General features: G+C 39.1%; 1 protein-coding gene across 15 annotated transcripts in view; it reads left to right on the top strand.

The window, feature by feature from the left end:
* RIMS2 (regulating synaptic membrane exocytosis 2) overlaps window positions 1-23791 on the top strand; it is a gene marked incomplete at both ends in the record, with an annotated part of 425123 nt that overhangs the window by 106622 nt on the left and 294710 nt on the right. The gene's annotated exons all lie outside the window — the stretch shown is intronic.

Genomic DNA, 23791 nt, shown 5'->3' on the forward strand with positions numbered 1-23791 from the left:
CAAAAAAATATCATAATGGGATATAATTTTTTTCAGGACCCTTGATTCTTTTCTTGGGAAATGGAGATAGATTTACTTTAACAAAAAAATTTAATTATTTTCAAAACTATACAACTGTGAATTTAACATATCTTTGAGCTCATATAACCATCGCCACTGTCTAATGTGAGAATATTTCAATAGCCTCAAGCACAACCCCTTAAATAATTCGCCATTGTTCTTTGTCCTCTTCTGTCCTTGGTCCTGCAGTGACCATTAATCTGTTTTCTATTCTATGCTTTGGCCTGTTTCAGACATTTTGTAAGACTGGGATCATGAAATATGTGGCCTTTTATTTCTGACTCTTTAATTTAGCATATTCTTTCCTGGGGTTTGTTCACTGTTCAGTAATTCATTCCTTCTTATGGCCAGGGATGATTCATTGTGTGGTATTCCACATTTGTTAATTTATTCATCAAACGAAAGGCGTTGAAGCTGTTTGCATTATTGTAGTCATTTTTCCAGTTATGAATGGTGCTGCTATTAACACGTTTCTGTGTGGATATTTGTTTTCAGTTCTCCTTATGTATAATAGTCACAGTGAATGCAAATTGGTCTTGTTTGCATTTCTGTAATGTTGAACATTTTTCCTATGCTTATTGGCTACTTATGTTTATTATTTGGATGATTTTTTAGTTAAATAGTTTATTAAGGTTATTTAAAAAACCCTCTTTACCAAAATTAAAACATATTCTCAAGATTTCTAAATATGATATCATTAAATTGTAAAATAATGACTTATCTGGAATTTCTATTAGTGTGATGGTAGATACAGAATTAGCCTTTTAAATATAATTATCCCACTGCCATACTTTATACTGAGTGATGAATATTCTCCTTCGACTGACTTGAGATACCACATTTATCACTGAGCTGTTATCTGCAAGATTATATTTATAACATTCAGTTTTCTTCCATTAACCTTCTGTACAAACATAATCTCCAGTTATTTAAAGAAGCAGTCTGAGCTGGTACATGTTGAGAGCAATGAAACTTGGCAGCATAAATTTTAATAATATATTTAAGTTCATAGATGTCTTCAAATGTGTATCGAGGATGTAGTGAGCGATCTGGAAAGAACCTAAGGAGTGGGGGAATGTTATATTCTCCAAATATCACTTTCCAATTCATGTAGTTTGGATATGTTAGTACTAGACAAAAGCAAAAGAAAGACAGTATTTAAATTGCATTGAAGCATGAATTTGTTTTTTGGGAGACAGGGCTTCTCTAAGCACTGACTGTCATAGAACTCTCTAGATTGCGCTGGCCTCGAGCTCAGAGATCCACCTGTCTCTTCCATGCCAGCCCCCCCCCCCCCCCCGGCCCTGTAAATACATTTATAGCTTTGAGCTTTGATAAGGAGGATGACTAACATCAAACTAAATGGTGAGAAATGGAAGCAACCCCACTAAAATCAGGGACTAGTCAAGGCTGCCCACTCTCCTCCTTCCTATTCAATATAGTACTGGAAGTCCTGGCCGGAGCAATTAGACAGCAAAAGAAAGTCAAAGAGATACAAATCGGAAAGGAAGAAGTCAAAACATCACTATTTTTAGATGTCATCATTGTATACTTAAGTGACCCCAAAAATTTTACCAGAGAACTTTTACAGATGATAAACAACTTCAGCAAAGTGGCTGGATATAAAATTAACTGAAACAAATCAGTAGCCTTCCTCTACTCTAAGAACAAACATGTGGAGAAAGAAATTAGGGAAAAGATACCCTTCACAATAGTCACAAACAATATGAAATACCTTGGTGTGACCCTAAATAAGCAAGTGAAGGATCTTTATGACGAGAATTTCAAATCTCTGAAGAAAGAAATCAAAGTAGATTTCAGAAGATGGAAAGATCTCCCATGCATATGGATTGGAAGGATCAACATTGTAAAAATGGCCATCTTATCAAAAGCAATCTACAGATTCAGTGTAATCCCCATCAAAATTCCAACTCAATTCTTCATAAAGTTGGAAAGAGCAATTTGCAAATTCATCTGGAATAACAAAAAACCCAGGATAGCAAAATCTATTCTCAACAACAAGAAAATTTCTGCTGGAATCACCATCGTTGACCTCAAGCTATATTACAAAGCAATTGTGTTAACACCACATGGTATTGCTACATAGACAGGCAGGTAGATCAATGGAACAGAATTGAAGACCCAGAAATGAACTCTCACACCCATAGTCACTTGATCTTTGACAAAGGAGCCAAAAACATTCAATGGAAAAAGGACAGTCTCTTCAACAAATGATGTTGGTTCAATTGGCAATCAGCATACAAAAGAATGAAAATAGACCCTTTCTTATCTCCTTGTACAAACTTCAAGTGCAAGTGGATCAAAGATCTCCACATAAAGCCAGGTACACTGAAACTAACAGAAGAGAAAGTGGGGAAAAGCTTAGAATACATAGGCACAGGGGAAAATTTCCTGAACAGAACACCAATGTCTTGTGCTCTAAGACCAAGGATTGATAAATGGAATTTAATGAGATTGCAAAGCTTCTGTAAGGCTAAGGACACTGTCAAGAAAACAAAATGATAGCCAACAGACTGGGAAAAGATCTTTACCAATCCCACATCTGATAGAAGTCCAATATCCAATATATACAAATAATTCAAGAAGTTAGACTCTAGGGAATCAAACAATCCTATTAAAAATGGGATACAGAGCTAAACAAAAAATTCTCAACTGAGGAATACAGAATGGCCGAGAAGCACCTAAAGAAATTCTCAACATTCTTAGTCATCATGGAAATGCAAATCAAAACAACCCTGAGATTCTACCTCACTCCAGTCAGAATGGCTAAGATCAAAAACTCAGATGACAGCAGATGCTGGCGAGGATGAGAAGAAAGAGGAACACTCCTCCACTGTTCGTGGGGTTGTAAGCTGGTACAACCACTCTGGAAATCAGTCTGGCAGTTCATCAGAAAATTAGACCTAGTGCTACCTGAAGACCCAGCTATTCCAACATACAATAAGGACACATGCACCACAATGTTCATAGCAGCCCTATTTATAATAGCCAGAAGCTGGAAAGAACACAGATGTCCTTCGACAGAGGAATGGATATGGAAATTGTGGTACATTTACACAATGGAGTTCTATTCAGCCATCAGAAACAATGACTTTAAGAAATTCCTAGGCAAATGGATGGATATAGAGAATATCATCCTGAGTGAGATAACCCAGTCACAAAAGAGCAGACATAATATGCAGTCACTGGTAATTTGATACTAGCTTCAGAAAGCTCTGAATACTCAAGAAACAACTCAGACCTAATGAAGCTCAAAAAAAAAAAAAAAAAAAAACAAAAAAAAAAAACAAAAAAAAAAAAAAAAAAAAGGAAGGCCAGAATGTGGAAACCTTGGTTCTTAGAAAAAAAGAAAAAGAAAAAAAATTGTGTATTCATCATATATTATTATGTAACAAATTTTGTGACCTGTAATAATATTTTATAAAATAAATAAATTATAAAAAAAAATGACTGCAGCTTGCCAATTAACTTGTACCTATCATTTTTGCCAGCAGATGGCAGCAGTGCACCCCGGAAATGATTTTCAATTCAGAGCTGCTCCAGCCAAACCATCACTGCAGAGATGCTTTGGAGTTTAGACCAGTACATGGAATACGTTTATAGCTGTGATTGTGAAAAATAAAACCACCGCCTTTTCACACTCAAATCTGTTACTTATCTCTAAATATCTATCTCTAGCTCTGAGATTTTTATGTACCGAATTTGTATTTAAAGTGCAAGTTTTACTCTTGCTCCCAGTTTCACAAGTCCTTCAACATTAAACTCTTCGAGTATCAGGTGTTCAAAGCCTCCTGCACTCTGACCAAGAAGACAGCACTCAGCTTATCTCCCATCTAAAATGTGCATGATAAAACCTCGTTTTCCAAACCTTTCCCTGCCGACCTTGTAACTCACTTGTTTGTGAGGTTGCTCTTCAACCACAGAACCGCGTTTTGCACCCGACCTTTCCCTCAGTGGAGGTACTCTCCCTGGTTTTGTTTGGGCATCAACTTATCTTGTTTTCTTCCCAGACTCTGACTTTTTAGTGAGTCTGTGCATTGTACTTTGTTTCCAGAATCATGTTACTTAAGTAAAGATATGGAAAAGTCGTTTTTGATGCTTCCCAATTTGTACGTAAAGTTAAATTTTTAAAAAAAATGAAGTATAATTATCTCTCCCCTTTCCTTTCCTCCCTCCAGCCCCGCCCATGTGCATCCCCTCCGTTGTTTCCTCTTGAAATCATGACCTCTTCCTTAGTTGCTATGGTTATACCTACACAAGCACACACAAATGCCTAAAGGTAAATATGGGTCTGTTTGGTGTTACTTGTATGTACTTAAAAGTTTTCACCCTTGTAAAGTAGTCAGAATTTCTCACTGGGATTGATATTTTAGGTGAGACAGGATGGGCTTGTGCACACAAGGGCACAGAACTCTAGGGGGCGCCCGTTCCCTAAAGATGAGGTCTGCAACCGGAGGTTTGTATTTCTGTGGGCCTGGTAACGGTTATGGAAAGGAATCCAGATAGAGGAGGTGGGAAACCGAAATCCGAGGAATGGGGAAGTTATCAGTTTTAGATAGAGAGTTCGGAAAGTGCTAAGTTAACCGTGACACTCGAAAGGCGTTAGGAGCTCAGCCTGTAAAGCTGTGTGCAGGACACAGTCATTCTAGGCTGTGCCAAGATTGAGCGAGGGTATGCTTTGATGTGTCCATCCAAAAATTCCTTTACAAATAAATTTAAAGCATAGTGCAAACGTCCCTACTTCCACAAGACCTTCCCATTTCAGCAGGAACTATAATTTTGTTTATAAAGATACTTTTAATTTATTCTTTATTACACAAGAGTTTTGAGAAAATCTACACTCATGTTCTAATCTTCAGTTCCTCCCGAATTCTCTTTCCCTCCGAACATTATGTGTGCTTGAAAAGAAATAAAAAGAAAAAAAGAACTGAGTCCACTAGGTGCCGCCTGTGTGTCCATGGGCCTACACCTTCCGCAGGAGCAGGGGGAGACGGTCTTGGCAGCCACCATCCTCAAGGTCCTTAAGGAAGGGTGTGGCTTCATGAGCCCCTTCCCTAGTCATAGCACGGTTTTTGCCCACTTGACCTTGTGCAGGACTTGTGTGTGCTGTTCACTGTGGTCGGTTCATGTGTGCCATGGTCAGGAAATACTTCTTTATTGGTGACATCCACTACATTTGCCTCTTGGGATCTTTGTACCTCTTCTCTGCAATGATCCCTGTGTCTTGTGGGGAGGGTCCTTTTGAAGAGTTCACCAGTATCTTACTTTCAGTGCACTGGCCGATGCTTCTGCTACATTATTTTGCTCAACACCGAACTGTTTAAAGGCACAGTGTCCCTCAGACATTTGTGTTGATTTATAGTTCAGGTTTTAGAAATAATACCCAGTGACTATCAGTTGCATTAGAATGAGTTGAAATAAATTTTACAACTGAAAAGAAAAAGAATAGATTTCCAAGTATTTTTATTTTTTTTTATTATTGCTATGTACTGTTTTGGAGACAAGGTTTTGCTGGGTCTCCCAGGCTGGCCTCGTATTTGCAGTTCCTCTGCTCCGGCCTCAGGAGTACTGGGGTTAGTCAGACACCACCACACCTGGCTTTTCCAAACGTTCATATGTTACAACTATCCTTTCTCTACAGAAATGGAATTTATTCAAAGACTAAAATGATTTTTCTTACTTAGTGTCGTTTTCCAGTAGTGTTCTTTTAAGATTCTGTTCTCATATCGAAGAACATGTTAATGAACATTAAAGTTCAAAAAGGTCCTTACAAGACTGATACCTAGCATCCTTTCTCCGAAGCTTGCAATGCTGACGGAGTCTTACATCACTTTACAGAGCTGCCCGTTCCACCTGGGCGCCGCCTTGATGTGTCCGAGGGACTAGCATCCGTGCCGTCCTCACACATGCTTAGGGAGTTTATATTGGTTTGACCTGATTTTTAAATGTTCTGCTATCAATATAATTATGATTTATATATATTATATGTTATATCATATGAGTATGATACCATTTTTCACTCTTGGTAGCATCTAATGTGCTGGAGAGATGGCTCAGCTGTTAATACATCTAGCTGCTATATTTTGAAGACTGGAGTTCAGATTCCAGCACTGCTGTTGGGCAGCTCACAGTGGCTGTAACTGCAGCCCCAGGGGTCCAGTTTCTTCTTTTGGCCTTTAGGAGCACGTGCATGCACACGTGGAAAAACACGCATTCACTAGTGCAATTTTAAATATGTATTCTCGTGTGGCTGGTATAGTATATGATTTTCATAATTTTCCAAGAGGCTTCCGTGTGACGAGATCGATGCAGTAACTGATAGGCTGACTGAAAGGTGGCAGGGAAACTGGACTGTAGCAGATACTTCTGTGGCTATGACCTGGAATCTCTAGACGGAGTCACAGCTGCCGTTGGCTATGCAACTAGTGTGGAGGCTTTTGAAGAAGCAACAGCAATAGAAGGTTTATAAAGGTGTGGTGACTCAAATTTTATTCAAGATGTCATGTATAACCCCAAGGTGTTTCTGGTAGCCGTCACAAAGGTTGCACTGTGCGACCACACTGCAGCCTTGGTTCTGAGCACATTGTGTGTCACGCGGTCCCACACAGCCAGACAGATTCCGGGCTCAGATTCCAGACGGTGCTATGGTGTGTGTTTTTACTGTGATTTTACAGTACATACAAAGCTGTTTTCACAAAAGCATCATGATTTAATATAGAAAACAGAGACTTAATATTTTCCTAATGCTTTCTGTCATCATGGAGGGATCGTATGAGTGTACTACTCAGATTCTACTGCATTAAAATTCTTTTCTCTAACAATTTCTGAGTTACTGACTTGAGTTTCATTTTTTAAAAGCATTAGATGAATTTCAGCTTGTCACTTCACAAAATTTTTAACCGTTTCTGAGATGGCCTTAAATATTTCTATTATTTTGTGCAACATGCTTGTGTTCTCAACATGACTGTTTGAAAAATCAAGGTATTGATTAACTCTGAAAAACAATGTAGATGTTCTATGCCTTAGTGTATCCAATAACTCATCAATATTTAATTCTTTATTAAAAACAAATAGGCAATTCATTTTATTAGTATGCAATTTTGCATTCATCTTTAAGAAATGGTATATATATATATATATATATATATATGTATATATATATATATATATATACACACACACACACACATATACATATATACCAGGAAATTATTTGATACCAAATGTCTGTATGTTTTATTAGCAATAAATCTGGGTAGTACACAGATTTCATTGGCAAAAGGGGCAAATTTTAGAAAGCTTTGATTTAGCTTATGATATTTACGTATTTTATTTCTAGTGCTAGCTTTATGTGAAGTATGCAGAACCAGTGAAGATGCTCTGTACTACAGATAAGTATCTATAATATAATAATGTCTATAATATAATGTAATATATAATAATACTTTAGAACTTCAGCATTAGTGATGCACTTATAAAAATAAATATGAATTTGAAATTTGCAAAACTTAATAGGTTTGTTAAAACTTTAGTAGCTATGTAATGAAGGAATTTTAGGAACAGAATGGAATGGTATCACGATAGTTGGAAAGCAAGGTGGCACAGCCCAAGAGGTGACTGGGTTATCAGCGTCTCTTTCACCTCTCTCAGTTTACCTCACTGTGCTCTTCTAGGGCAATGGGTTTTGTTAACCATATTTCCCAATTTAAGGTAATACTTGAGTAATCTGGGTAAGAGCCCCCGTTATGATTATTTCACCTTAAGATTTATCTTTCATATTTTATAATGTATATATAAGCAATATATGATGTATATACACACATGTATGTATATATTATAAGTGCTCACATTATATACTAATCTTATATTTAAGGAGATTCATTCATGCAGGGTATTAGCTACTGTTCCAGAGTTCTGCATTATTGTCTGTGGGAGAATGGACAATGGTCTATACATCCTCGTCTTGTGATCGTGTTACGATCTATGTGACTAAAGCTACGGCCATTGATTATTCTCAGTTATCTATGTGAGTACAGTCAACGCTTGTGAGTTTACAAGTCTTCCTGCCTGGATGAAAGAGATTAGGGGGAGAAGGAAGAGGAGTCCAAAGCAGGAGAGGCCATGGTTATGTTTGAAGACCGAGGGAAGAGGCAACCTTGAGGTCTTAGAGACTGTCTTTACTGTATGTCCCCAAATGGGGGGGGGGGAGTTAATCATAGGGACGGAGTTTTCTAAAGTCTCCATCTTCCTTCTGAACCACCGCACTGTGTCATCTCCCCTGCTCTCTGGTTGCTTGTTGTAACAATAGGAAACAAATGCAGACCCTAGTGTGTTTCAGCCAAGGCTATACTAGAGGCCTCACGATTATAGGGAAGCAGTGCACGCATATGTCTCTGTATGACTTATGCAAGTTTTCTCTGTAGTCTTCATGTGTGGTCAGAGATTAATATGCCATAGAGTGAGTATACTTTCCATCCTGCTTTAGAAGATCCCCCTGCGTCTACTCCTAGAGTGCTAGTGCTTCATGATTCTTACGGTTGCGTTTCGTATTCACTGCTTAGTACCTCATATTAAGACTCTTTGGTAGTGTGGCAGATATGAGGTGATGTTTTGAGTTTAATCACTATTTATTTTTGTAGCTGTGGTGTGCACATGTGTGTGGGTGGACTAACCAGTGCTCACATATGTGGAGGCCAGAGGTTGGCATCAAAAATTCGTTCTCAGTTGCTTCTGTTCCTTATTTTCCAGATTTGTTACTTACTTGTGTCTATGTGTACACATATGTGTGCACGTGCCCGTGAGGGCAGAAGAGTGCATTGAGTCCTTGGCAGCTGCAGTTAGTCACACAGTCTGGGGACTGGGGACCAAATTCTTACCCTCTGGAAGAGCAGCAAACATTCTTTACCTTGAGCCATCTTTCAATCTTCCCATGACTTTTTGAGACCGGGTCTCTCACCACTTGGCTGGACTGGCTGGCTAATGGGCTCTGGCATCAGCTGGCGCCCTATCCTCTTCCCCTGTCTACACCTCTCATTATTAGTGGGTGCTAGGGATCTTAACTCCTAACTCAGGTCTTCATGCCTAACTAACAGACACTTTACCTGCTCCACAGTTTCCTCATGCCAGGAGTTGGGTTGTAATTTTCACGTTTTTGTTACATTAAACATAAGCATTTTCCCTTATATGTGGCAGCTATTTTAGTTACTGTGACTGTGACTTGGAAATAATGAACTACCCTTCATTTCTGCCTGTTGCTTCTTTGTTGAGCAGAAGTTTTTATTTGGATATACTAGAATTCATTTTCTTTTTAGTCTTTTGTTCAGTTGGCCATGATTGAGAAGTCCCTCTTCATTCAAAATCCAGAATACTTTGTGGTTTCAGCTGTTGGCTTTTAAATGTTTTTTTTTTTAAATTTAATTAAAATATGTTTTTACCACAGCCCCTCTTCTCTTTCTTTCTTCAACCCCTCCTATCTCCTCTCTCCAAGCCTTCTCATTCCACTCTAATTTGTGGCTTATTTTCCTTCATTGCTATTGACACATACACATATATGCATGCACAGAGATAACATAAATACATCCCGCTGAGTCTATTTATTATTGCTTTTGAAGATGATTTCAGGGCTGACCATTTTGTACTGGATGACCAACTAGGAGCTCATCTGTGGAACATAACTCTCCCTTTATTAGTAATCATTGATTGTCTGAAGGGCATTTGTTTGTTGTTGTTTGGTTGTAGGTTGGGGTTGCCTCCCATGAGATTCCCTCCCACTAGCCTGTATATTGGGGTTGTCAATGTTTAGGTCTTGTTTATGCAGCCACATTGTTGAGGTATCATGGCTGTAGCTTTTCTGTCATTGTAAGAAAACACAATCTGACAGTATACTCTCAGAAGATCTTTTACAATCCTTCTACCTCTTTTTTTTTTAATGTTCCCTGAGCCTTAGGTGCAGAAATCATGTTGAAGATGTGTGTGATGGAGTTGAGCGTCCCATGACGTGTTGATGGACACTATGACCAGTTGTGGTTTCTGTGATGGTCTCTGTTTGCCATACAGAGAAGCTTCTTCGAGTACTGAGAGTTATACTTTTCTGTGCATAGAAGAATATGCTTTAGAGTAAGCGAGTGCAGTAGGTTCTTAAGTTCATTAGACAGATGTTGATTACCACCAAGCTATGAATACCACTACTGCAGCTCTAGGACTATCTCACAACTGTTGTGGGCTATACGCAGCGAAGCTAAGTGGATTGCTCTTCTCCCTTGGCAGCTGTGTGGCACCTTCTGGTATTACGGAAGTGACATGTCAGGATGATGGAGCTCGAATCTTCTGAGCCCTGGGTCTGAAGTACGTGGTTTCTTCAGCAATGGTATCATCCTTATCATGTCTGCTTAGTTTAGAATCTGCTGTAGAATTGGCAAAGAATTCTAGTTTAGTTTTTAAGGTCGTGTAAGCCGTTTTCCCAAGGAGTGGCTATTAAATAACTTACCCATCACTAGTTTTTTGTCCTACTGAGCTGCGATGGTCACGTGGTTGTTGACCTATTGAACTCGTGTCTGTTCTTTTCATCTCATTATCTACCTGGTAACAGCTAAACATTGTGGTTCCCACTCCATCGCTCCTCTGCTCCTTTTATCTCCCCCCTCCTTGATTTTTTTACAGATGATTGTGACTGTGTCATTTATGAATCTTATTTCTTTTTTAAAGTGTACAAACCTTCCTTTTTTTCTTCTTAGTTATTGGTTCGGTGTCCACCTAAAACTGGTGTGCTCTGTGGTGCTTTTGTGCTATGTCAGTAAACTTGGTTCTTTCTTATTACCATACTGCTTACATTCATTCCTGACCCCTTGCACTGGTCCTCCTCCTCTTATTCTTTTTATCCAACTGTCCCACTTTTATCGTCTTCATTACGTCATTGAGTAGAAATGGTGGAAGTAATGTGTTTGCTTTGTTTCAAACTGTCATGTAAATCTATGGCTATTCCGGTCAAATATGATGTCAGCTATAGGTTGTCCTCATAAATACACTCTACTCTTTTGAGGAAATTCTATTACTAGTTTCCTCAGTTTAGTAATGAATGCCTGTGGAGCTTAGACAAATGATTTTTCTGCTCCTCTTAAAGTGGTAACATATTTCTTCTTGAGTCTGCGGAGTTACATTGATCATTTCTGAGTGCTGTACTAACCTCGCATTGTTGGATGCTTTCTGTCTTAATGGTAATATTCTGCTTATGTATTTCTGTTTCTGATTTAGTAGCATTTTATTAGAGAATTAAAAGATTTATGCTTCTAAGAGATATTGGTTGTACTGGCTGTTTTTTTTTTTTTTTTTTTTTTTTTTTTTTGTCAACTTGACACAAGCCACAGTTATCACAGATAATGTAGCCTCCCTTGAGGAAATGCCTCCATGAGATCCAGCTGTAAGGCATTTTCTCAACTAGTGATCAAGGGGGGAGGGTCCAGCCCATTGTGGTGGAGCCATCCCTGGCCCAGCCCATTGTGGGTGGAGCCATCCCTGGCCCAGCCCATTGTGGGTGGAGCCATCCCTGGCCCAGCCCATTGTGGGTGGAGCCATCCCTGGCCCAGCCCATTGTGGGTGGAGCCATCCCTGGCCCAGCCCATTGTGGGTGGAGCTATCCATGGGCTGGTAGACCTGGGTTCTATAAGAAAGCAGGCTGAGCAAGCCAGGGGAAGCAAGCCAGTAAGTGACATCCCTCCATGGCCTCTGCATCAGCTCCTGCTTCCTGACCTGCTTAAGTTCCAGTCCTGACTTCCTTTGGTGATGAACAGCAATGTGGAAGTGTAAGCTGAATAAACCCTTTCCTCCCCAACTTGCTTCTTGGTCATGATGTTTGTGCAGGAATAGAAACCCTGACTAAGCCATTAATATATGGTTTTCTTTCCTTATATCATTACTGGCTTTGCCATTGGAGGAAAACTGGCCTTATAAGACAAGTTGCCAAATCATATTTTAATCCTTAATGTGCTTCAAAACTTCATGTAGAAGTAGTTCTTTCCTACAAATCTTAGGCATATAACTTGTTCATGTTACTTATTCCATTCTTGAATAGGTGGACAGTTTTATAGTTTTTACATGAGGTATAGTAGCTAGATGATGACCCACTAATTATTTGAACATATGTTTTTTTTATATTTAATTTTTTCTTGTTCTTAGCATTTCTTTTTTTATTGGTAACTTTATGTATTTACATTTCAAAAGTTATCCCCTTTCTTGCCCCCCCCCATTCCTTCCCCCCTGCTTTTATGAGGATACTTCCCCTTCCATCCACACACTCCCACCCTACCAACCTGGCATTCCTCTACACTGGGAAAAGGACTTTCTTTTTTTTTTTTTTTTAATGATAAAGATAAGCAGTATACTGGCCTGTAGTTAGCTGAAGCAGGTGGATTGTAAGTTTTGGGTCCCATTAGATAACTTAGGAGGAGTTATCAAAAGACAAGATTTATAGAACTATGGGGAGGGCTGGGGTATATAGCTCAGTGATATAGAACTTGCCCAATATGAGTGTTACTTGAGTTCAGTAGTTTCTTAGTCTCTCCATAGGATACTGAATAGGATGGTTTGAGAACTTGTTCTTTTCCTACAAGCTATGTGTGCCTCTGTCCCAGACATATTCTGTTCTCTCAGTTCCCTCTCTTATCTGATAGTTTCCATGATCTTTCTTCTCTAAACCTCGGCCTGACCTTGGTTACAGTTGACATCCAACTAAAATTACTTTCTTTTGTCTAAGAGAGATTTTCTTTTCTCTTTCTTTTTTTTTCTTGTTTACTCTCGAATTTTGTTGTTCTATTCAAAGTCTAGGGAAACAGTTAACTATTTTTTCTTTGGATTTTTAAAGATTTAAATTTCAAATGTTATCCCTTTTCTGGTTTCCCCTCTATACTCCCTATCCCATCCCCTCTCCCCCTGCTTCTATGAGGGTGCTCCCCCACCCACCCACCCCCTCCCGCCTCACTGCCCTGGCATTCCCCTACCCTTGGTCATCAAGCCTTGACAGGACCCAGGGCCTCTCCTCCCATTGATATCCAACAAGGCCATCCTCTGCTACATATGCAGCTGGAGCCATGGGTCCCTCCATGTGCACTCTTTAGATGGTGGTTTAGTCCCTGGGATTGCTGGGGGTGTTATCTACTTTTTTTAAAGACCGTGACTTGACATGGCCTGGCCTTTTTGAACTTTTCAGTTAAACACTCACAATTATAGTTGGTAGTCATTTTCTCAGTGACATTTGTCTTAGGCTTTATCTTTATTTATTTTTTATTAGTTTTATATTTGTTTCTAATACATCCCTTCCTCCTCTCCTTCCAGTCCATTCTAACCTTCCCTTTCCCTTAGAGCAGCACCTCCTCTGTTTCTCTTCAGAAAAGAGCAGGCTGTCAGGGATGTCCAATAAACATGGCATAACAAGATACAGTAAGAGAAAGGCACACACCCTCATATTCAGGCTGGGTGAGACAAGAGCAGACTAAAGAGTCACTCCCACTGTTAGGAGTCCCACAGAAACACCACATTAACACCACAGCACACACGCATAGGACCTAGTGCAGACCCACGCAGGCTCTGTGACTGCCCCTTAGTCCCCGTGAACCACCATGATACCCACTTTGTTGATGCCTGTGGGCTGTGTTCTTCTGGGTGTCCTCGACCCCATTTGTTTATCTTGAAAGTTTCTTAATTTTCATCTTAACAAGATTTTTTAAAAGCACCAAACATTCACTTGTAAAATATGGTTTTGATATTAATAGTATTAAGGAAAATGCCTTGGTAGAATCAGAGGCAAAGGAAAATAAAGACACAAAGACATTGACGTGAGGTAATTTGTTACCCAGATGGTGGTTCTTATAACTAGCAGCATGCTTTCATGTAGCTAGTGCTGAGAAAATTGTGTGTTAATACCAAAAGGGTTATTTTTGAGACCATTCAATTTGAACAGTAATGTGTGACTTGGATTACACAGGTCTTTCCAGCTCATGAAATATAAACATTAATTGCTATAATAATTTTAATGTTTTTCTTTCATACATTTTGATTATGCACTTTCCCCGCCCCAACCTCTCTCACATCTTCACCTCACTGCTCACTCAACTTCAGTTGTCTCTCTCCCCCTTTTCCTCCTCCTCTGTCGCTCTCAAAAAGAAAAAACTAAAAAATCAAATCAAGCAAACCATCTGACAGAAACACACAAAACCAAAAACCAGTAAGACAAAATGTACCAAAGCATGGAGTCTACATTGTGCTCCATGCTGAGTGTGGTTCTCTGTTGGAAGACACAGCTTTCCTCCGTTCACACACGTGGAGCTTCATGCTAAGGAACCCTGTGTTCACTCCTTTTCCTCCACGTTGGGTGTTTCCTCCAGGCGGGGTGTTGTTACCCAAGCTAAAAAAAATACATTTTCTTATTTTAAATACTTAATTTTTCAGTAATTCAGGAATTTAAGTCACATGAATTTGGTGCCATGATAAAAACATCTGTCTTGTACCTACCAATATTTAATACTTAACAAGCTTAATACATATCTGATCGCTCTTATCTTAAGATTTGGAATGCTACAATTAAAGTAGAATTGTATAGATTTCCTTATTAACTTTGAACACTCCAGTTTTTTGTTTTTTGTTTTCCACAACAAGACAGTAAAAAATAAATGGTGTAAAGAGCCAAGCTTCTTGATGTCTGTAGCCCACTGTCCTTCTTTCTGGGGTGGACATCCAGTGGTTCTTATGGGATGCAGTTGGGGAGATGAGGGTGACTTGGAACTCTGTGGGACGACAGTCCTCTGGTGGTTTGAAGGTTATGTGTGTGGGGGGGTCTCACTGTGCTCACCTGAGCTGGGAAAATAAATGCCAGTGTCAGCTCCTCCCATGGAGGCAGCAGCTCCTTTCCATTTCCTTCTTAAAATGTAATTCCATGGAGAAATTCTTCTTTATTTATGTATTTATATAACATATATAATATGTTAATATAAACATATATAATATAAATTAAATATCTAATATATGTTACATATTTAAAAATAGTCACAAAATTTGCTTTAGTAAAGCAGGCTGAACAAATTTTTATTTACATCTTTGGAAGGTTGTATCACAGCCTCTTATGTAAGCAGAGTGGTAGTTCTACAGACTGTAGGGCATCAACTTTTGATGCAAAATAAGTTTTCTTTCTGTGTTGTATATACTGCTGTCTATAAAATGCACTTGAGTTATTTGACACAGTTGAAGGCTTGATATACAACCGGTGCTTTTCTGTTTTATTCCTTCAGAGAATCATGTGGTTATGACAAGGGTTAAATTAGTGTTTTATTTTTGCAATACTTTATCTCTCATAAATTCTGGGGCCCCTAAAGCACTCCAGAATAAACTTGTGTTTGAGTGGAGAGATCGTGTAGGAAGTTGAGACACAAAAGGTCTGTGTGAGGACATTTGTACTTTTCAAGATGGGAAGAAAGAGTTTGTAAAAGTCAGAAGCTGTCTCTTCTCAAATCGTGTTCAGGTATGGGCGTGAGTGGTATTTGGAATGAACACACCGAGGCAGAAGAGATGTTTTAGGAAGCTTCATCTATGTTTTCCAGAAACCAGTTGCAAAATAAAATAAAAAACAAAACAAAACTCAACAAAACCAGATACCCTTGTCTGAAACAACACATCTCAGGTTCATTTGACAACACAGGACAGTGTGGTGTCTGGTGTACAACTGTAGATATTCAGGACAGTGGAAACACACTCCTTGTGTTTTTTGAAGATGTGGTCATTCTGTGCAGAAGGAAGCTGTGGATCTCCTGACACGGACTCCTGGTAGATGGAATTAGTATTTTATGGAGATGGAAGCACCTGTGTTTTGGAGGTTGAATTAAAGCCCACTGGCAGTGTGGATGGAGGTGGAATAGTATAAAGCAAAAGTTGTCAACGACAGCACCTAGAAAAGTCATGGCTCTGTGCTAATACATGAGAAATGGAGAGGAAGCAGCTTTAGATAAGGAAAAGCAAGAATTTTTGTGATGCCAAATTGGCAACTGATTAAATGAGTCTGAAATTTTAGAAGATGAGGTGAAAAACAGGAAATGTAGATTATTGTATTTGTGGGACCCACGTTACCTTGTGGGAGCCTGCGGATGAACGTACAGTGTAGCCACAGCAGGCGCTGAAGATTTAGAGATGGGGGATAGGAATGAGCGCTAACTAAAGACAGTAAGGAAAATAATTGTCACCGAGGAAGAGGAAGTTCCAGCGATATTTGCGAAGAGTGAAGAATGAAAACAGCTTCTTGTCAAGAAAATATCATTAGCATCTAATGCCACGGCAAGCCATACTGGACATGGAGGTTGAATTTTGTAACATAGACGTCATTGCTAAGAGCAATGTAATAAAATGTTAACAATAGAAACGTGCACATTTAACTCAGAAAACACGTGAAATGAAGAAATAGTCGCAGCAGCTGGAGAACTTGCAGAAACCACACTGTGAAGACAGGCAGAGGCATAGGATAGGGTTTGCATGGAAAACTGAACGCAGCAGAGGTTCTTTTAGGATCAGAAGTGATTGAGGAACAGGATCAATGGGGCGGGACCTGGTAAGAAAACGTGTATTAGCTGTGAACTCAAAAGGACAATAGACTGGATAGAATATTTTCCTTCTATGCTTTTGAAGTTCAGGCACAAAAAAACCTGATTCGTAATTAGCAGGATTCTCTGGTAAATCTCCATTTCTGTTCTCTTTTCCGGGGCAAATGGATTGTAATTTTTATGTAGGTAAGATTGGACAGGCCTCTATGTCTTATTTTTAGAAGGCCTGTTTGGGTCGAACAAAGATTTTGCCTGCTTAGTCTTAGCTGAGGTAAGAAGGAGGAACTGCAAAACTAAGGTGTCTGTTCTTAGGTCATTTTCAGAGCAAGATCCGTATCACATGGAATGAATGAATTCAGGTCAAAAGAACTATTTTTAGGAGAATTGTTTTGATTAAAAGATTATAAGCTGTGGTTCTTCAAACTCAGAGTAGAAGAATACAACATGATTAATCATATTCTTTTACAAATACTGGATTTTCCTGGCTCCTAAATTTTCTTCCTGAGTTCTTCACTTGATTCTTTTGATTTTTTAAATTTATAACTTAGTTGCTTGGTGCCTTTATTTTGAAAAAAAATGTTTACTTGTATCTGTGCATGTTTGTGTGGGCCCACACATACACACACATGTGGAATCAGAGGAGAACATATGAGAGCCATGTCTCCCCTTTTATCTTTTGGGTCCTAGGGTCACAGTCAGCTTTGAGATTAGGTGCCTTTCCCTCCTCAGACACCTCACCGATTCTTGGCTCTTTATCTCCGGCCTCTTTTATATCTTATTTGAATTTTCTTCTCTGGGCTATTGCATCCACTTACTAACAAGTTTCTGAAAGTTTCATCTTTGGCAGATAACTCCTTCTGAGTTGACATACTGATTACTAACCTAACTACCTCTTAAAGTATAAAATGAATGTGCATGTGCCTCAAGTTCAGCTCAACATCTCTTCCTTCTTGTCCCCTTAAGCGGCTCCTCATTTAGCATTCTGTCTCAGCAAATTTTAAGACTAATTGCCTGGTTACTGAAAAGAAATCTTGAGAGCGATTTTGACCTTCTTGACCTTCGCACACCCCTTCTCACGCCTGGGGCTTGTGTCTGAGCGCTGTTGGCTCAGCTTCTCCAGGATAGTCCTTCTTTTCCCCTCTATCTTCCTATGATTGCTTTAATCCAGTCCATCTAATATCTTGCTTGGATTATTATGTTAGGTTTCTAGTCTATTTCCCCTTGCCTTCACATAATAAGATAACATTTCGATGTACTTCTGGTGTGTTTCTTCTTTTGTGCTTCGAGCTTATGGTCAAGTCGGCTCGTCAAGTGTGTACTGGGACAGCAGTTCATTTGATTGATAATCAAAAGCCTTGACCACTTTTCAAAGTCTTGTATGATGTGTCTCTTGTTTCTTCTCCAGCTACTCAGCCTTTTCTGTATTGGCCTTTGTTGAATTCTTTTCCTGATATCCTTGCTTGGCCTTTGCATATGAACCACACTTGTTACAGTCTCGTTGTTTGATGATTTGCGTGTCTGACACTTGACTATTCTGATTCTTATCTTCAATGGAACTTCACTCAGGAGAACTTCATCTGCTCTTAACAGCCCAGGACTGTTTCAGGGTGACTGCTACAAACTCGCTTTCTGTAGCCAACTCCTCATGGAGACATAATATCACACATCAGTGAGAACTAGGATGCTATCCCACCCTCTCCACCCCATTCCTTTCTTCTTCTCTCCTCCTCCTTTCTTCCTCAGGTCATACTTCCTTGACACACCTCTAATGAATGAATAATTTTGAGCAGTGATTTTAGCCTTTGAATATTTTTCTACAGAACAACAGTTTGAATCATTTAACACAGATTCAGCACCTTTGCCTGGGAAATGTTGGGACTGCATCTTTAGGAGGCTCTTATACTGAGCACTTCATTCAAAGGATGAAGAACTAATCGTTAGAGGATTGTGGAGGCCCATATGATAAACCTGAATTCTGTGTTTACAGGAGGTCATTTGTCAAGAAACTGTAGTTTGGCTGAGTACATTTGGAGATTAAGATGCTGGAATATCAGACATTAATTTGGTATTATTACTTTTGTAATTGTAGTAGAATGGAAGTAAGATGCCTTTTGGTTCATCTTATAATTTAATTTTTATTTTTAACTACTTTTGTTTTTTGAGATTATAATATAATTACTTAATTTCCCCCTTTCTTTCCTCCCTCCCAACCTTACCATAAACCTCGTGACTTTCTTTCGAATTCACTGCAAACCACAGTTTAGATATTTGTCTTTAGACTCGTTACATAAAGTTTAAAGATATTTGGTTAATTAAGGTTTGTGAGTAATGCAGTCTTTTATGAGGTGAATCTTTAATGTCCATGCTGGAGACATGAAAGTAGAATTTATAGCAGTTGATTGAGCCTTTACCTGATATGACTGGCTCTATCAAGATCTCTCCTTGGAAATTGCTCAAACACTGTTGTCTGTTTTGAAATGGTGAGAAAATAGCCCATTTCAATCACCTTCATCATTGCCTTACGTGTATCCTTCTTAGTGATAATTATTGTAGTTTTGTGTTGTCCCTGTGGCTTTGTAGACAGACCAAAACAATGGACAGGAGAGATAACATAAAAACACACCACAGGCATTGGAAAACAGTTATGTTCAAACTCTGTTTCCCATTTGCCCTCAGACAGAGACGAGATTTGGCTCCTTTTTCTGCATTTTGAAAATATAATGACATATATAAACAACAAGGTGACAGTACATTGTGGAGTTCTGAGACACACATCTTGGGAGCCAATCTCATGGCGGAAAGGCATGTACTCATGTAATAAAATCACCTGTGTGGAAAGAACCTCCCTCCTTTCCTTTCTCTTCTTTAAATGTAACAAGAGGGGAAAGTTACACAAGAGGAATTATAGATAGGAGTTATCATTGTTCTCAGATTTTACTGAAATGTGTTTATGATTGTGACAATGAATATATTGTAATTTTCACACAGTGACAAAGTTCAGTCAGTATTATTTCCTGAAGGACCTGGGTAAGCTTGGAAGTTATTAGCTGGTGTGTGCGCCTTTGGAAATCACTCTGCAAGCACAGTGCAGTCCTTGGGGTCCCAGGCTGTAAACATCACTTACTTTGTGGGTTTTGAAAAATGTAACTCAAGCCATTGAATTGGATCTGATTCATGTTCAGATGGATTCTGAGATTGTGTTGTTGCTGCTAATGGGTTTCTTGTTAATTTTGGGTGGAGCTAACTGTCCTAACACTGGACATACATAATTACTGTTTCTGAAATTCTCATCCTTTTCCTTCTATGTACCACTTCGAATGCTCTCACTTGGGAGGTGAAATTTGGTTGGACTCAGTAACTGGATTCTTGCATTCTGTGAAAAAAATATGTTCCCGTTGCTGCCAGATTCAGGGCACCTCTCAAAATGTGTCTGAGCCAAAGCACAGCAGGATTAGCCTTCCTTTCTCCTGGCAAGAAGAACGGAAGCTGAGAGAGGCTCGTGAAGCTTGTATATCTGCATGGTGGCTCGTATTTGCTTCCTCTCTGCTCTCTGAATTAGATGATAGAGGTGATTTAGTTTATGAGTGTGTTCTGAAGCCACGGCGAATAGTACGTACCAACACAGAGCTTGGTCTCTGAGAGGTGTGTAGACCGACTTTATATCAGAAAAAGCAACTGGGTATCTACAGAGGCTTAATTATGTAACTTGCTTTATTTTTGAATTTGATATTTAGAGTATACATGTATGTGTATATGTGCATGTATCCATGTTCATGTGTGTGAGCACTCCAAATTAACATAGGGTATCTCCCTAGACTGCTCTTCACATGGCACTTGCCTATTGACTAGTCTGGCTGGTCACCTTTTCCTGGGTTTCTCTGTCTTGTGCTCCCATGTTCTGGGAAGCAGGTGGTGTTCTACACCTGTTTGACTTCTATGTAGGTACAGTCTTGACCCCTAATAAGTGCTTTTCCCATCGAGCTGTTATTTCAGCCCCTTTATCATAATTTTGTGAATTGAAATGTTGTAGTTGTTTTTAGATTTGAAAATGTATATTTAGGTATACATTTTCATTTGTTCCCTGAATACATTGTCCAGTTGCTCCTAAACTGCAGCATAGGGAGAAAGATCTGCTTTGAAGGCCTCTTATTGCTTCCCACTTATTAGGAATTCTGTGCCTGCTGTTTCTTTTCTTATTTGTCGTTTCTGAAGTGAATGGTCCTGTGATCTTTGCTTCAGGGAAGTATTTCTAACAGATGATATTAATTTGCAAAGCACAAGGATAGGATTTTGAAGATGTTTTCTGGTATCTGTTTCCCTTTCTTGGACACTTAAGATAGTCAATGGAAAAAGACTAAAGTAGTGGGAAATTGATACACACACACACACACACACACACACACACACACACACACACACATTCATATGTAAGTAGTGTGGATATAATATATGTAGATGAGACTGTATGCACAGAGCTGTATATTTTAAGAACTGAGACGCTCGACCAAACGCTCAGGCCATCTGCCATCGGGAACAGTGGAGATCCAGGGACACAGGCCTGGTGAGACTGTGTCTGGGAGTAGCCGGGGCGCAGAAAAGTCTGTCCCCGCCCCCTCCCCCCGATTGGTTCAGAGGAGCAGGAACTCTGCCATAGGGACTCGGTTTCCCCCCGGAGGGCCAATGCATATGGACCAAACGCTCAGACCATCTGCTACTGGGAACAGTGGAGATCCAGGGACACAAGCAAGGTACATGGGAGAGACGAGAAACCATCAGTGACAACAAGACCACCTATAATCACAGACAACAAGATGGCAAGAGGAAAGCAAAAGAACTTACCCAATGGAAACCAAGACAACCTGGCAACAGCAGAATCCAGATCTCCCTTCACAACAAACAGCGGAATGCCAAACACTCAAGAAAAAGAAGACTCAAACCCAAAACCTCAAGATGATGATAGAGATCCTTAAACAAGAACAGGAGGAAAAGCATAAAGAAATAGAAGCTTTTAAAGAGGAAACAAGAAAATCACTCAAAGATATCAAAGAACTAGAGGAAAACAGAACCAAAGAGATGAAGGAATTGAAGAAGGAATTTAAAATGGAAATGGAAACAATAAAGAAAACACTAAAAGAGATAACCCTAGAAGTAGAAAACCTAAAAAAAAATCAGTAGTCACAAATGCAAGCATCTCTAACAGACTACAAGAGATGGAAGAGAGAATCTCAGGGAACAATAAATATCTTCAACAAAATTATAGAAGAAAACTTTCCTACCCTCAAGAATGAGATGACCATGCGCATAAAAGAAGCCTACAGAACTCCAAATCGAGTGGACCAAAAAAGAAATTCCTCCCGACTCATAATGGTCAAAACGCCAAGTGCAAAGAAAGAATACTAAAAGCAGTAGGGGAAAAGGTCACGTAATATATAAAGGCAGACCAATCAGACTCACACCCGATTTCTCAACAGAGACTATGAAAGCTAGAAGAGCCTGGACAGACATCATGCACACCCTAAGAGAGCACAAGTGCCAGCCCAAGCTGCTATACCCAGCAAAACTCTCAATCACCATAGATGGAGAGACTAACATATTCCACGACAAAACTAAATTTACACAATATCTGACCACAAACCCAGCACTACAATGAATTATAGGTGGAAAACCCAATACAAGGAGGGAAACTACATCCTAGAAAAAACAAGAAAATAAATACCTAAGCAAGAAAACCAAAAGAAGACACACAGGGACAATTCTATCTCAGAGCAAAAATAGCAGGAAACAGCGACTACTATTCCTTAATATCTGTTAAGATAAATGGACTCAATTCCCCAATAAAAAGACATAGGCTATCAGACTGGATACATAAACAGAATCCAAAATTTTGCTGCATACAGGAAACTCATTTCAGAGACAAAGACACTATCTCAGAGTAAAAGTTTGGGAAAAAAAACCTTCCAAGCAAATGGCCCCATGAAGCAAGCTGGGGTGGCCATTCTAATATTGAATAAAGTAGATTTTCAACCAAAAAGTTATCAAAGAAGATAAGGAAGGACACTCTTTACTTATAACAGGGAAAATTTGTCAGGAGGAATTCTCAATTCTTAACATATATGCTCCAAACACAAGAGCACCCATATTCATAAAAGAAACCCTACTAAAGCTCAAAAAATACATTGCACCCCACACAGTAATAGTGGGAGACTTCAATACCCCACTCATCAATGGACAGATCATGGAAACAGAAACTGAACAAGGACGCAGTGAAACTAGCAGAGGTTATGAACCAATTGGAATTAATAGACATCTACAGAACATTTTATCCTCAAACAAAAGAATACATCTTCTTCTCAGCACCTCAGGGCACCTTCTCCAAAACTGACCGTATAGTTGGTCACAAAACAAGCCTCAATAGATATAAGAAGATTGAAATACTCCCATGCATCTTATCAGATCACCACAGTCTAAGGCTGGTCTTTAATAACAACAAAGACAACAAAAAGCCCATATACACATGGAGACTAAACAATGCTCTATTAAATGATAGCATGGTCAAAGAAGAAATAAAGAATGAAATTGAGCATTTTCTAGAATTTAATGAAAATGAAAACACAACAAACCCCAACCTATGGGATGCAATGAAAGCAGTACTGAGAGGAAAACTCATAGCTCCGAGTGCTTCCAAAAGGAAACTGGAGAAAGCACACACTAGAAACTTGACAGCACAGTTGAAAGCTCTAGAACAAAAGGAAGCAGATACACCCACGAGGAGTAGATGGCAAGAAATAATCAAACTTAGGGCAGAAATAGACCAAATAGAAACAAAAAGAACCATTTAAAGAATCAACAAAACCAAGAGCTGGTTCTTTGAGAAAATTAACAAGATTGATAAACCCTTAGGCAGACTAACTAGAGGGCAAAGAGAAAGTATCCAAATTAACAAAATCAGAAAGGAAAGTGGAGACATAACAAATGAAACCGAGGAAATTGAAGAAATCATCAGATCCTACTACAAAAGCCTATACTCAACAAAGCTGGAAAATCTGGAGGAAATGGATAAATTTCTAGACAGATACCAGATACTAAAGTTAAACCAGGACCAGGTATACTATCTAAATAATCCCATAATGCCTAAA

The sequence above is a fragment of the Micromys minutus genome (assembly GCF_963924665.1).
Source record: "Micromys minutus genome assembly, chromosome: 33".
Classification (NCBI taxonomy): domain Eukaryota; kingdom Metazoa; phylum Chordata; class Mammalia; order Rodentia; family Muridae; genus Micromys; species Micromys minutus.